General features: G+C 43.7%; 1 protein-coding gene across 10 annotated transcripts in view; it reads right to left on the bottom strand.

Moving 5' to 3' along the window:
- PPFIBP2 (PPFIA binding protein 2) overlaps window positions 1-11,362 on the bottom strand; it is a 99,056-nt gene extending 87,694 nt beyond the window's left edge. For 7 of the 10 annotated variants that reach the window (XR_010080439.1, XM_063397612.1, XM_063397617.1 and 4 more), the window contains exons 1-2: window positions 11,253-11,362; window positions 10,822-11,049 (exon numbers count right to left, since the gene is read on the bottom strand). The gene's annotated coding sequence lies outside the window, so the exon portion shown is untranslated. Of the gene's footprint in view, window positions 1-10,004; window positions 10,122-10,188; window positions 10,387-10,821; window positions 11,050-11,252 lie in introns of those variants that run through there. The other 3 variants (XM_063397628.1, XM_063397613.1, XM_063397615.1) reach the window with 3 other exon arrangements.
- Between the last annotated feature and the right edge of the window lie 880 nt (window positions 11,363-12,242).

Raw genomic sequence — 12,242 nt, 5'->3', positions numbered from 1 at the left:
CACTGCCAGGATCATCCAAGGCACGGGGTATTCCTGACTGTCAGAAAAATGCCCCAAAAGAATCCCAGGTGAGGGCATGACCATTCCCATGCAGGGTAAAACCACGAATCCTACAGAAACAACTCACTTTGGAGGTTCAGCAGAGTGGAGAGCACCACGAGCTCCCTAACACAGGCACACACTGGAACAGGTGAGGGTCAGGGAGGGGATTGGCACCTGCGGATGTCGAGGTACCCCAGACGTGTTTGTCTGCAGCAGGGCCTCAGAACAAAGGGCAAGGCTGATGGCCTAGAAAATGGATTTACTGCAACCCAGAGGGGCAATTCTCATCCACAAGATAGCTAAGGTAAAAAACCTGAGGTCTGGGCTAGACAGCACAGAGAAACAGTTCAACACAGACAGTAAAGAAAAATATTTCTTATGAATATTTATTATTACAAAACTATCTACTCTTGGGTTAACCTCATCATAAAGTTCTGTCCTGAAACTCCCTCAGTTTGCAAATGCGGCATGAAGGCTCTTGTGAAGTCTAAACTCAGCTTTAGACATAAAGGCTAAAAAACGTACACTAAAGAGTCAACTTCTTGACTTTGCAAAATTCACTTTCATGTGAATATTCTTTCTCCTTTGAAACATTCTGTGCAGCAATTTATAAATAACAGGAAACATAACTGGGATGGTTTAATATCACCCAATCTGCATCTGTGGATCCAAATATGCTGAACTCATACTAACAGGAACTGACATTACCAAGCACTTCTGTATAAATTGAGGCTTCAGTAGCTATTTTGAGGAAAGTGTCTGTGGGAAACAAAGAAAAGAAAAACACACTTCTGCTAGAAACAGCAAATTCAACAAAATTGAATCCACTTGGATTAAAAGCACTCAACTGGGAACAGCAAGTAGATCACTATGAAAAGGACCATACCCCACACTACTCAGCTCATCAACAAAAATATAAATGTTAACAGCTGTTAAGTTTAAGGCCTGTGCTTATAAACAAAACTATAGTTTGCTGCCTGAACATTATTGAAAATATCTTGGGGAAAAAAGCCATCTTTAAGCTTTTCCTCTTTCTCTGCCTTAAGGATTGGTGTAAGCCTTGTCCACAAGTAAATTATTTCAGCTGGTGTGCAAGAGACCAACCCACACACACAGCACAGCTGCACCACTTCTGAGTTGGCTTTGTTACTTTCTTCCTCACCTTGGGAATTCTGCGCCAAATCCCTGTGGCCTGTAAACTCTGCATTCTTTGTGCCCACTATCAGTGGTACATCCTTCTCCTTAAGCCTTGTTAAGTTCTCCTTAAGTCTGAGATCATTGATCATGTCAAGCCCTAAACTTCAACAAGACAATTCTACAAGTAGCTCACCATTCCAACACCTGGACCCCATAACCAAGAGGCAAAAATTCCTCACAGCAAGTAAAACCTTGATTTAAAATGACGTTGATCTGAAATTGATATTTTGTTGGGTTTGCTCCTCCGTTTTGCAGAATGTGGGACATCTTACTCCCTGCAGAACTGGCCAACACTAAGAACATCCCTGTATCCAACCCTGTGCCACAGGTGAGTTTTAAATCCCAGCCTCCTATCACAATTGATTTCCATCAGTTACACTTAATGGAGTAACACAATTTTCTAATTTTGGAAAAAAAAAAGGCATTATACAAACAGTCAATGCTGCAGGACAGAAAAGTAATTGGACATCTAAGAGCAACATTTAATACTTTTAAGACTCACAGAGGTGAGAGAAACATGTAACATCCCCCAGCTGAAGAAACATTATTACAAGTGGCAAGAAGAACACCACACCCTTCATCCTGGTTTTCCCAACGAATCCTGGAAGAAAACTGAACACCAAGATGCCTCCAGACAGACGAGGCATGCACAGAAATCAGAAGCTGACTTTAGAAGGAACATGGAGCAGCCCACAGTGAATGTGACAAAACAGACAGGCCTCCTCCATGCCCTGTGTGCTAAAGGAGCTGTATCTGCTCACAGAAACACATCTTTCACCTAGAGAAGGCTCCCAAGGGATTCATCTCCCTGGAAACCCACTCCAGTGCTCAGCTCTTGTATTTCCTACTCACCTGTGTGCACTGGCACTGGTTTTGACTCTATCACCACAAGTAAAACAAATTAGGTAAAAAGAAGATAATTTCAACAAAAAGTAACTGTATATCCAATTTTTAATATCTGGGAAAATGTTTCATCGGCTTAAAGAGAGTTCTGAAGTGCTGGCTGTGCTGCTCCCACTCGGTGGACACTCCTGAGGCACAGGATACAGTAGAGATCCCGAAATTCCCCTGGAATAGATGGCACCTTTCGTGTGAACTACGGGAGGTGTTCTCGGGTCCTCACCACCCACAGAGCCCATTGTGCACTGCCTGCCAACCACTTCAATAAAGGCATTTATTCTAAGCTCTACACAAGGGTAACATGACTGCATTTCCATGTCAAACCATCTTATCAAGGGTAAGCCAGATCAAGGTAAATCTCTCCTTAGACATCACAAATTATATTAGGGACTAAGAAAGAGACAAGAACAAGCCAAGCTTCAGTTCTGTGCACAGGATCCCTTTTTGAATTTGCAGAACTCTGCAAGTATGTGACATTTCCAGACAAAAACTTACTGCTCAGTAAAACTCACAAGCCTTATGAACTTAGGAGTCTGTGGAGTTTCCATACTCCAGTTCAGTCATTTTGGCTCACGGGTTTGCTAAGACACCTGATGCAGAAAGCTTCTGGAAGTTCTGCAAATGAACTGAAGGCAAGAGCTGAACCTAGGAACAGACCTGTTCACAAACTCAGTGCTCTTCTGGGTTTTATAAACATATGTAGAGCTGAAGTGCAGGATGTGTTCAGCACCATCCATCACTGGCGGATATTTAAAGGATACCTTTTTTCTCTGAATTTCCATTACTCTTAGGGCATGAAAAATCCACAAGTTAAACCATTATAATGAACAGAGAGGATTTCTCTAGATTCCAGATAAGTATTTTGGTAAGTATTTAACTACTTGAACAATGACACAAAAGAATTTGCCAAAAAAATAAACCTGTAGCTAAAATTCTACTGCATGTTACCTCCAGTCCCAAGAACTCTTTCATATGGTTGAAATAAATAGAAAACCTGCAGATGCTAGAGTATAACTGCAGCCAAAACAATATACTGTCATAAATTTAGTCAAATTTTACTGCCTCTGAAATAAATGCACTAGACACCTTTGTACTGCATAGCAGAAAAATGAAAAGAATTCTCACCTGACTTTAGAGGGCCTGAACACCATCACAGCAAGTCCAGAAGTCCTAAAAGGCACTGCCATAACCAGGAATGTCACCTAGGGCCATGCTGATTGTCAGGCTTTCACACAGCCTGGCTGCTCCTGCTCTGTGCAGACCCAGAACAGTTTTTTACATCTATTTCAGTCCTGCTACTCGTGTTTGGTCCGTGAATACACCTATGGAGTTTCCCGAGGTAATCACTTAATCAAGTATTTTAATGCTTGATAACAATGCCTTTATTTGACCTGTTTATTAATACAGCCACAAAATGAAATTATTTCAGGCTAATGACTTGCAAAGCCCTTTAATCCCTCACAGCTACCAGCTGATTTGCATGCATGAAACATTTCTCAGAAGCTTCTTACATTCGGGACCACTTGCATCAAAATCAAAATAAAATATAGACAAGACTGAAGTATTGAAACGACCACCTGTTGGATAACTTTACCTTTTGCTTCTGTTTCAGGAGAGAAAAGGGAATCAGAATTCACTCTCCATGTCTTCAGTTCATTTAATTTTACACAAAATGGATCAAAGTCTGCTTCTGTATCAGTAATTGTGGTCTCTTTGTAAAACTCTTTGTTTAAATTTGCAAAGGAGATTTAGTTCCCTTTGTTCCAGGGGTTTTTAAACCTCCAAGTGGAAATATTCAAGACAGTTTCATTAATTCCAAAATGAGGTAGATCCTGTCCATTCCTACTGGATAAGAAGAACACTGTCACACTGGCAAACACTGAAACACAGTTCTGTCATGAAGCATTATTTTCCTGTATTAGTGTTTATTGATACGAGGTAGTTTTGCTTCAAGACTGTGCTGTAAACATGCACATGTAACAGTTCTGTTTACTCATTAGTTAAGAAAAGCAAATAAAACACCTTTACAGTGAAATTATATTCAGGAACATTCTGCCAGGCAAACTGGGCATTCTGCCTAGCAGGACACTTTTATCATTCTCTACTAATTTGGAAGCTCTTCTTCCAAGAACCCAAATCTGGGTTTCCAGAGGAAGTGAGCAGCTGCTACTCCCATTTGCAATTAGTCCTGGATAATCAGAAGCTTTGATTAAATAAAAGCTACAAATGACTCGTGAATCCCAGCTAAATTTCAGAGTATGAATTCCTTTTATAACAAAACGTTTACTCTGAATACCAACTCCTCTCCCCATGCTAAAAAAAAAAAAAGGTTAAAAAAGCACAGTTTTCTAAAATCAGCCTTTTGCCAGTTAAATGAGAACCAGCTGCACTTCACAATCTGCAGAGGAAACTGAAGATTCTAACAAGTTTTCTAATTAAAGTGGAGAAGGAAATCATGTCAAAACAGATTTGGACCACAAGTCCTGAAATAGTTTTCTAATCCTTAGCCTGATTTACAAATATTATGAAACACAGCACACTCTGGGCATAGTATGGGTGAGGAACTACTGAGGGTTATTCAGTATTTTTACACCAGAGCAGCACCATGCTCTGCAAAGCAGGCCAGAACAGACCTTGTTCTGGCACAAAAACTGGTTAGAACAACTTTCCTTCCTTCAGTGACAAAGGTTCTAATATGATTTTCTTTCTATACATACAAAGTCTACCAGAGCAGACTGAAAATTTTACTTTACTTTGTTACTTCAGGTGAAATTTCTACTTCATACGCATTCAGCTTTCTAACTGAAGAATGTTTTAACTCAAGAAATATTTAACTAATCATTTATAATGCCTGCAACTGAAATTTTCAGGTTTAATATAATTTGTACTAGTACTAAAATGTTTTGTACATATACTTTTATTTACTGTTTACTTTTATTTTATTTACAGATGATGACTTCAAGAAAAGAAAATACTGACTTGACTGATTTAGCTTTTTCTTTTCTTCAGAGGTAATGAACACACTCTTTAAGAGAACAACCTACTTTCATAGGTGCTTTGGGCTTGTTTCCTGCCTAGCCACACAAAAAAAGCTCATCTCCCAAGGTCTCTGTTAGAGATTTTGATTTTTTTTGTCTGCAGTGAAACATTAGAATTCTTCTGTTTGGGAGCTGACTGGATTATGTTCATTAGTTTATGATCAAGAACACACTCATCAATCTTACTGCAATGCCATTAGAATAAGATGTTCTGATTATGCTTTATTAAAGCAGATGCTACCATCTGCACTGTAGAGGAATAAAACTATGATTCGCTATATTCAAGAGACACTTGGCAAGTATCTTCCCCTGTCCAAATAAGATTTCTGAAATAAAGTTTCGGTTGAAAATAATGCAAATGGGAAATAAAATTACTTTTTTTTTGTATGAGCAGTACACACAACAGAAAGGAAGCAGCGCCAGCTAAGTCACCTCTGAATGCAGAGACCAACCAGGCTTGCTTTCAGGAGAGGATCAGGTAAAACTGGAGTTCCCATACTGCAAATGATGGAAATTCAGGTTAGAATGCAACAGCTTAGATTTATCTTAACTAATTACTTTACCTGGCACACAATCTGTTGATGTTCAGTATGAAGCCCTAAGCAGCAGGTGAATCTTTCTCTACGAATATTTATAAACTTTATGTTGCTCTAATGAAAACAACACTCCCAACCAGCACTGGATAAGCCACACTTGTACCAGAGGCGTCCTTTGGACCTGTCTCTTTCTTCACTTGGAGCATTCAGTCTGATTTCACCCTAATGCAAGGTTTCGTTGAAGGAGGACCGGCTGATCTATTCTCTCCAAATTCTCACCTGCTCCCACCACCAATGTACCCCCATTTCCTGGGGTGAGATACCAAAGGCTTCCCATGCAATCACCAGCTCACACTTGCAACTGTTCCCAAGTCAGATCCATTACTGACCATTCCTTGGATGACACTACCTGGTCACATCAGGTGTCTCATCTCTACCCCTCTGTAAAGTGCCCTATCATAACCTGTATTCAATCCTCAACTTTTATTCTCAGTTACTGCAGATTTAACCTGGAAAACTCAACTGAACAGAGAAACACTGGAGATATTTTACATATCACATAAACAGAGTGGAGAAAACCACTAATGGTTCCCCATTTGTTTGTTGATGATCTGAGAGAGAAATAATGCCCTGTCTTAGGCATTTGAAAATACCAAACTTCCCTTTTTGATCGGCATGAAAATATACAGCTCTTTCCCCTCAGCAGGTTTCAGTCACAGGTTTTGCAGAAATACTAGTGAACCACAATAATCATAAAATCTTGCTTTACAGGTTATCAAATTAGAGTTTAAAATCCAGGTCGTGCTTAAAGTCCTCTAAACCACTACACTGGAACTTGTCAGATGCAAATTATAAACACAAATTGACCGAGACTGGCAATAGTGCCATTAGGATTTACTTTTTATGTTTGTTTCAGAAGGAAATGATCCTCATAATTTAAATGCTTTGTTCTCTGCATCAGTGAATTTCCAGATAAAAGTGCTATTGAGAAATGGTTTAATTGCAAATAAACACGTGAAGATGAAAACAAAAGAAGTAACTGTAATGTTACAAGGTCAGAGAGACCTGAAATAAAAATGTCACACTAAAACATACAGGCAGAGGCATCTAGCTACAACAGAAAAGCACCTTTGTTTTGTTGCTTAATGAGCATCTATGTAAAAGAAGAACTAAAATGTTGTCAAGGTGTGACGGAAGGAAATTCAACCTGCCACAGGTTACCAAAGACATCACTCCAAGCCGGTGCTTACACAAAGTTACAGAACAGATGGAGCAAAGATGGGACTCTCCATTTATTCAGCTTCACAGCAACAGCTGAGCTGACAGCACTGAACATACAACAGCAAGCTGGGGAAAAGTTAAAGAACTCAATTTACTGCTCCAACTTTCCAATTCGCAGGGCACTGACAGAAGCAAAGTTATTTCATACACATCTACAGAACTCTGGTTACTGATGAAGTGTCCCTCCAGGGACACCCACTGCTGCTAAACCCTGTTCAGTGACTTAGGAGATTTTCAAGGTTGTACCTAAAGAGGTGGAAGGGATCTCTGGAGATGAGGTGGCAAACAGGAATGATAAACATTTCCAGAGACTGGAATGATGCAACTTCACTGATAGAAAAGGGACTTCTGACTGTCGTAATCTACTGCCCTAATCAATGTCATCTTCTGCTGCAGTGCTATTTCCACACCGTTGGGTATTTCAGGAAAACACAGAAAAGCCTTTCTGTGTACAGCATGTTCAGTGACTTTGCACCTACACTGAGTGACCATTATCATAGAACACATTTCCTTATTCATCATTCTCTGCTTTGATAAACGAAATCATCACATTATAGACTTGTAAAGCAAGGAGGAGGCTTCATCCCATTGCTGTCCATGTCCTTTCTGGGGAAGGGAGCAGGAGGAAGGTGGGTTTTGTGCTCACAAGCAGAGCCCTGTTGAGGCCCTGCTTTACCTGTGTGAGCACAGTCCTTTGCCATTCTGACCAGATCAAGGCTGCCCCAGCTCACACAAATCCTTGGCAGGAGGGAAAACAAACTGAGTTTCTGGGCTGCCTCTGAGCAGCCCAGTGAGAGTGAAAGCAGCGTCTGGGGATGAGGCCTTGAGGGGTTTGTGGAGTTTGTTTGTTTTAAGGAGAGACCAGAAAGAGGCACACAGGAAACAAGTCAGGTGAATGAGGGCTGGAAGCAGAGCTGCACATGGAATCACAAAGAGCTGGCTCCCCGTCTCTTGTTCTGGTTCATTTTCTCATCTTCTGCACCCACAGGACACTGTCCCTTGGCCTTCCCTGCCTTTTTGCTGACACTACCAGCATGTTGAGGGAAGGTGATTATTGAGGTCTCCTCTCTGCTCCTGTCTGTCTGTTCTCTCCCATGCTCCATTCAAACATTCTCTGCCACACAGAGTCACATTTTGCTGGCTCAGAGCCTGTGTGGTCTGTCTGCAGAAACCCCGGCTCAGTGTAACAAGGCTGGCAGGAAAATGGGAGGAGGAATTCAAGAGCCCAGAAAGCTCTTCTGTGCTCTGTGCCTGCCCCAAAAAATTCTCCTTTGTCCGCACACACCCCCACCCACCCTGATCGCTTCTCCACATTGATGGCACCACATGGAGAAAAAGGAAGTGAGATCAGATACAGGATGAGTGAGGCAAGACAGCTCTTATTATCTCATGCTTACCTGTTCCTGCCCTATCTCCTCCCTGTCTCCCCTGCCTCTCCTTACGGGCATGGGGCTGCTGCAGTGAAATCAGGGTGGCGGCAGCAGCGCCCTGTGCCACATCCCTGTGATTGCTCTGCTCCCGGGATGGGAGCTGGCAGCAGCCGGGGACCCTGCGCTCAGGGACAACGCTGCAGCCCCATTGCTGCCAGGGCCCGTCACACACACGGAGCAGTTTCTGTTCCTCCCTTTAATTTGGGCTGTCCCAGGGCAGAGTCCCAGGAATGTGACAGATAAGCTCCTGTATATGTTATCAAGACACTTGATTACTGCCTGGCTTAGGGAAATAAGGCATTTAAATGTTCAGAAGTGATGCTAACATTAGTTCAAAAGAGTTACAGACAAGTGACGTGTCTCCACAACAGAAAAAAACCCTTCAGCAGTCAGTGGTGAGACCAGTCTTGAGTTACATCCCTTATTACTGAGGACTTAAAATTATTATATCTATTATAATTTTTATTATTATTACATATTATTTTTTCCTCATATTCTGGTACCAAACAATACCTGTCCTTAAGACAAAGCTGAGTCCCTTTTGAGCTCTCCCTCAGCTGTAACTTACACTGGGTTTCCTTCTGGTTCAAGAGACCTTTACTTTGTTCTCAATGGGAATCATGAGCAAGTGGATGGAAAACCCATATCAGCTAAAAAACAACAACCTGTATTTGCTTATGTTTGTTCCAGTCTGACCTTTCACTTTCCTGGTATACCGAGTTCTACTCCAAGGATTTCTCTGCTAGAAAGATGAAGAGAAATGTAAAGATTGACTGGTTTTAAACAGGTTCATACAGCAGATACAAGTAAAAATCAGGAACACAAGCAAATGCAATAAACGTGGAATGCTGAATTTCTGCTTCCTTTGCTCTCCCACCTGCCCTTTCCACATTTCCACACAAGTTTCAAAATTAAGTCCTGCGTGCACTTGCTCACATGTTCCTTTAAAAAAAAAAAAAGGCAACAACACAACCCCAGAGAAGTACCCCTCACCAATTCTCCTCCTTCCACAACCTTAAAATTAAAAACCTGAGATTGCAAATGACCTTTTTGGCCACGAAAATACAATGTTTGGCAAACACAAACTTTCAAAAGCACACACTACACTGCACCCGTGCCCAGTCAGACCCCAGCTGCTGACCTGCCAAACTGATATTCAGCATCCTCTTCTGTCCCGTACAAAGCTGAGCAAAGGACGACACACCGCAGAGGGTGGTCCCTTATCCTTCCTGCATATCCTGGGAGGAGGTGTTTTTATCACAGCACCGCGACACCGTGAGTGCCAGCCGATGGCACTGGGGATTACTTGACATCCCCTCGTGCCCTTACCACCCTTACCTCTGTATTGCTCCAAGAGCCAGCTTCATCTTCCAGGGGCCTTTTCCTGAACACCCTTTAAACCATCTCCTTTGCACCACTGTGCCACCCTACATACCGCTTTTTTATCGTTAATGGCTAAAGCCTGGGGAGGGGAGAAGGGGGGCTCCCTCCTCAGAGAGCTCGGCTGCAGCTGGGTGTCATCACTGCCAGCGCTTGCTGAACCCCCTGCCCTACGTCAATAGAGAGCTTAATTTACCGACCTGTCAGTGCAACTCGAGTTTCGGAGCTTTGCTCGCCGCCAGAATAAATATTTACTTTACAGCGTCCGTTTAAAAGCCCTGCTCCCGGCGGGATGGAGAGGCGAGAAGCAACAGGCGCTGTTGCAGCCGCCGCGGCGGGAGCGGCCCCGCCGGAACACCCCGGACCCGTCGAGCCCTCGCTGACCTGATCCTGCCGATCCTCTTCCTGCTCGTGCCCGGCGGTGCCTCCGCGGAGCCGGGACAGCCAGGACCACGCTCCGCAGCCTCCCGCACCCAGGATTCGGGGGCTGCAGCCGGCCCTTCCCACGCAGCCGGTTCCCGGTGTCGTTCCCGGTGCCGCTCCCGGTGCCCGGTCCGGCTTGGGGCCGCCCCCAGTGACGGCGCCCGGCGCCCCGGCCCCCCCGCGCGGGCAGGTGCTCCAGGGAATTCCCTGCACTGCGTTTCCCCTCCTCGCTATGGCTGGAATCAAAACTAAGTTGTTTCAAGCAATGTTACCACGTGGATATTTTTGGTGCGTTTTCCTACACCCCGGGGGCTTTTTCCAGATTTACACTGACATCATGGCATTGACTGAGAAAAACACCAACCACTCCAAAGATTTCAAGATCAGGTGTTTCTCTACTTACAGCGCTTCTTACCCACTTTAATCCTCTTAGTAAAATAACAGCACAGGTCGTTTATATTGTTTATATTGTTATAACTATTTCATATCACCCCATCTTGACTCCTGCTTAAAAATCGCCCTCTAATGCTCTGTTAATGACTGAAAAAAAATCTCTACTGCAGGAAGGCTCCAAGTAAACAAAAACGCACTCACCAAGTGTAGCTTTTGTTCTGTCTCTAGAGATCCCAAGGTCGCTCGCAGAAATATGGAAAGCGCTGCAAGTTTGGTCATTAGGAGCTCCCCGGTCCCTCGGGGCGCTGACTGAGCACAAATCTGACCGCGGGTTTGTGTTGACCAAAGGGATCACCGGGGCTGTGCTGGCACAGCTCTTCCACAGCAGCGCCGAGTGCCTCTGAGGATGTCACTTTTCCATGGAGCTGGCTAAACAAAAGTAACTACTTAGCAGAGAGTGAGATAAAGAGGTTCCAGACACATACACAATGCAATTAACACCCACTCTTCCCTCTTTGTGGTTGGATTTCGACCACCAGTTTGCTGTCTTCCTTCTGGGATGTATGCCTTTCAAATAAATAGTTTAAGCATGTCTAACATACACGTTGTTCTAACATAATTTTGTTACTTACAACACTTGTCCTCAGTTTTAGAATCTCTTTCTGCCTAGAATCATCTTCCAGAGTACTGGGATGTTAAAACTTGTTCCCTGTTACCGGCTGAGCCACTCCATGGCCTTGGGAAGAAGCATATATTATTTCAGTTTTGCTTTAAACTTACACGAAACACCAAGGTTATGAATCACGGACCAGATATTCCAGATAAAAGATTGGACCTCACGTACAGAGCAGACATACCCAAGGTGGGAGAGGGAGAAAACGGGAAGTGAAGTAGAATGCCTTTGAAACATCTCCAAACATGCTAAAGAATAATTTAAACTGGCAAGGATCCACGGGCTGTGTATTAATTTGGCTTTTGAGTGTTTCCTGTCTTTTCTCTCCACTTGGAGGTACTCCTCTTCAATAGGCCACGTAGAGGAGTGGTGAAAATTACACTGGTTGACAGCATTTGCATCTTTCATAATACTGATACCAAAAATTACTGGGCAGCACTGCTTGTTGAGTATTGCTAAACCACTTGGGAGAGAGTCCGTGGAATTCAGAACAATCCGGGCAAAACTCAGGTGAAGGCAGCACAGTTCCCTCTCCTTTTTCCCAGCTCCCTGGAGGTCTAGGACAGATGTCAGGACAACTTCCCGTGCAGTGGAAGCAGCCCCTGGGACCTCGCTGGCTCCGTGCTGCGGGGTTGTCTCCCTGTCCCGCTCATTCCTGAGCTGGAATTGCCAAGGCCCTGTAGGTACAGGCTGTTCTCCAGCGCTCCCCTGGGAGAGGCAGAGTCAGGCAGTGCCTGGGAGGGCGAGCAGGGCCTTGCCCCAGCGCTGTGCAGGGAAGGGCCTGGAATGGGGAGGCCCCGCAATTCCTGCCGCTCCCTTGGGAAGCGTAGGTGGGAGTGCAGGGAGGCCGGGCACAGAGCACGAGTGCCTGTCTGTTCATGGACATTGAATTTTATAGCTCTGTTCAGAATTATTGAATTCTGAGCTCAGAATTTTATAGCTCTGTTTT

The sequence above is a fragment of the Prinia subflava genome, chromosome 5, assembly GCF_021018805.1.
Source record: "Prinia subflava isolate CZ2003 ecotype Zambia chromosome 5, Cam_Psub_1.2, whole genome shotgun sequence".
In the NCBI taxonomy this organism is placed as follows: domain Eukaryota; kingdom Metazoa; phylum Chordata; class Aves; order Passeriformes; family Cisticolidae; genus Prinia; species Prinia subflava.
This window is presented reverse-complemented; position numbering and strand designations above follow the sequence as displayed.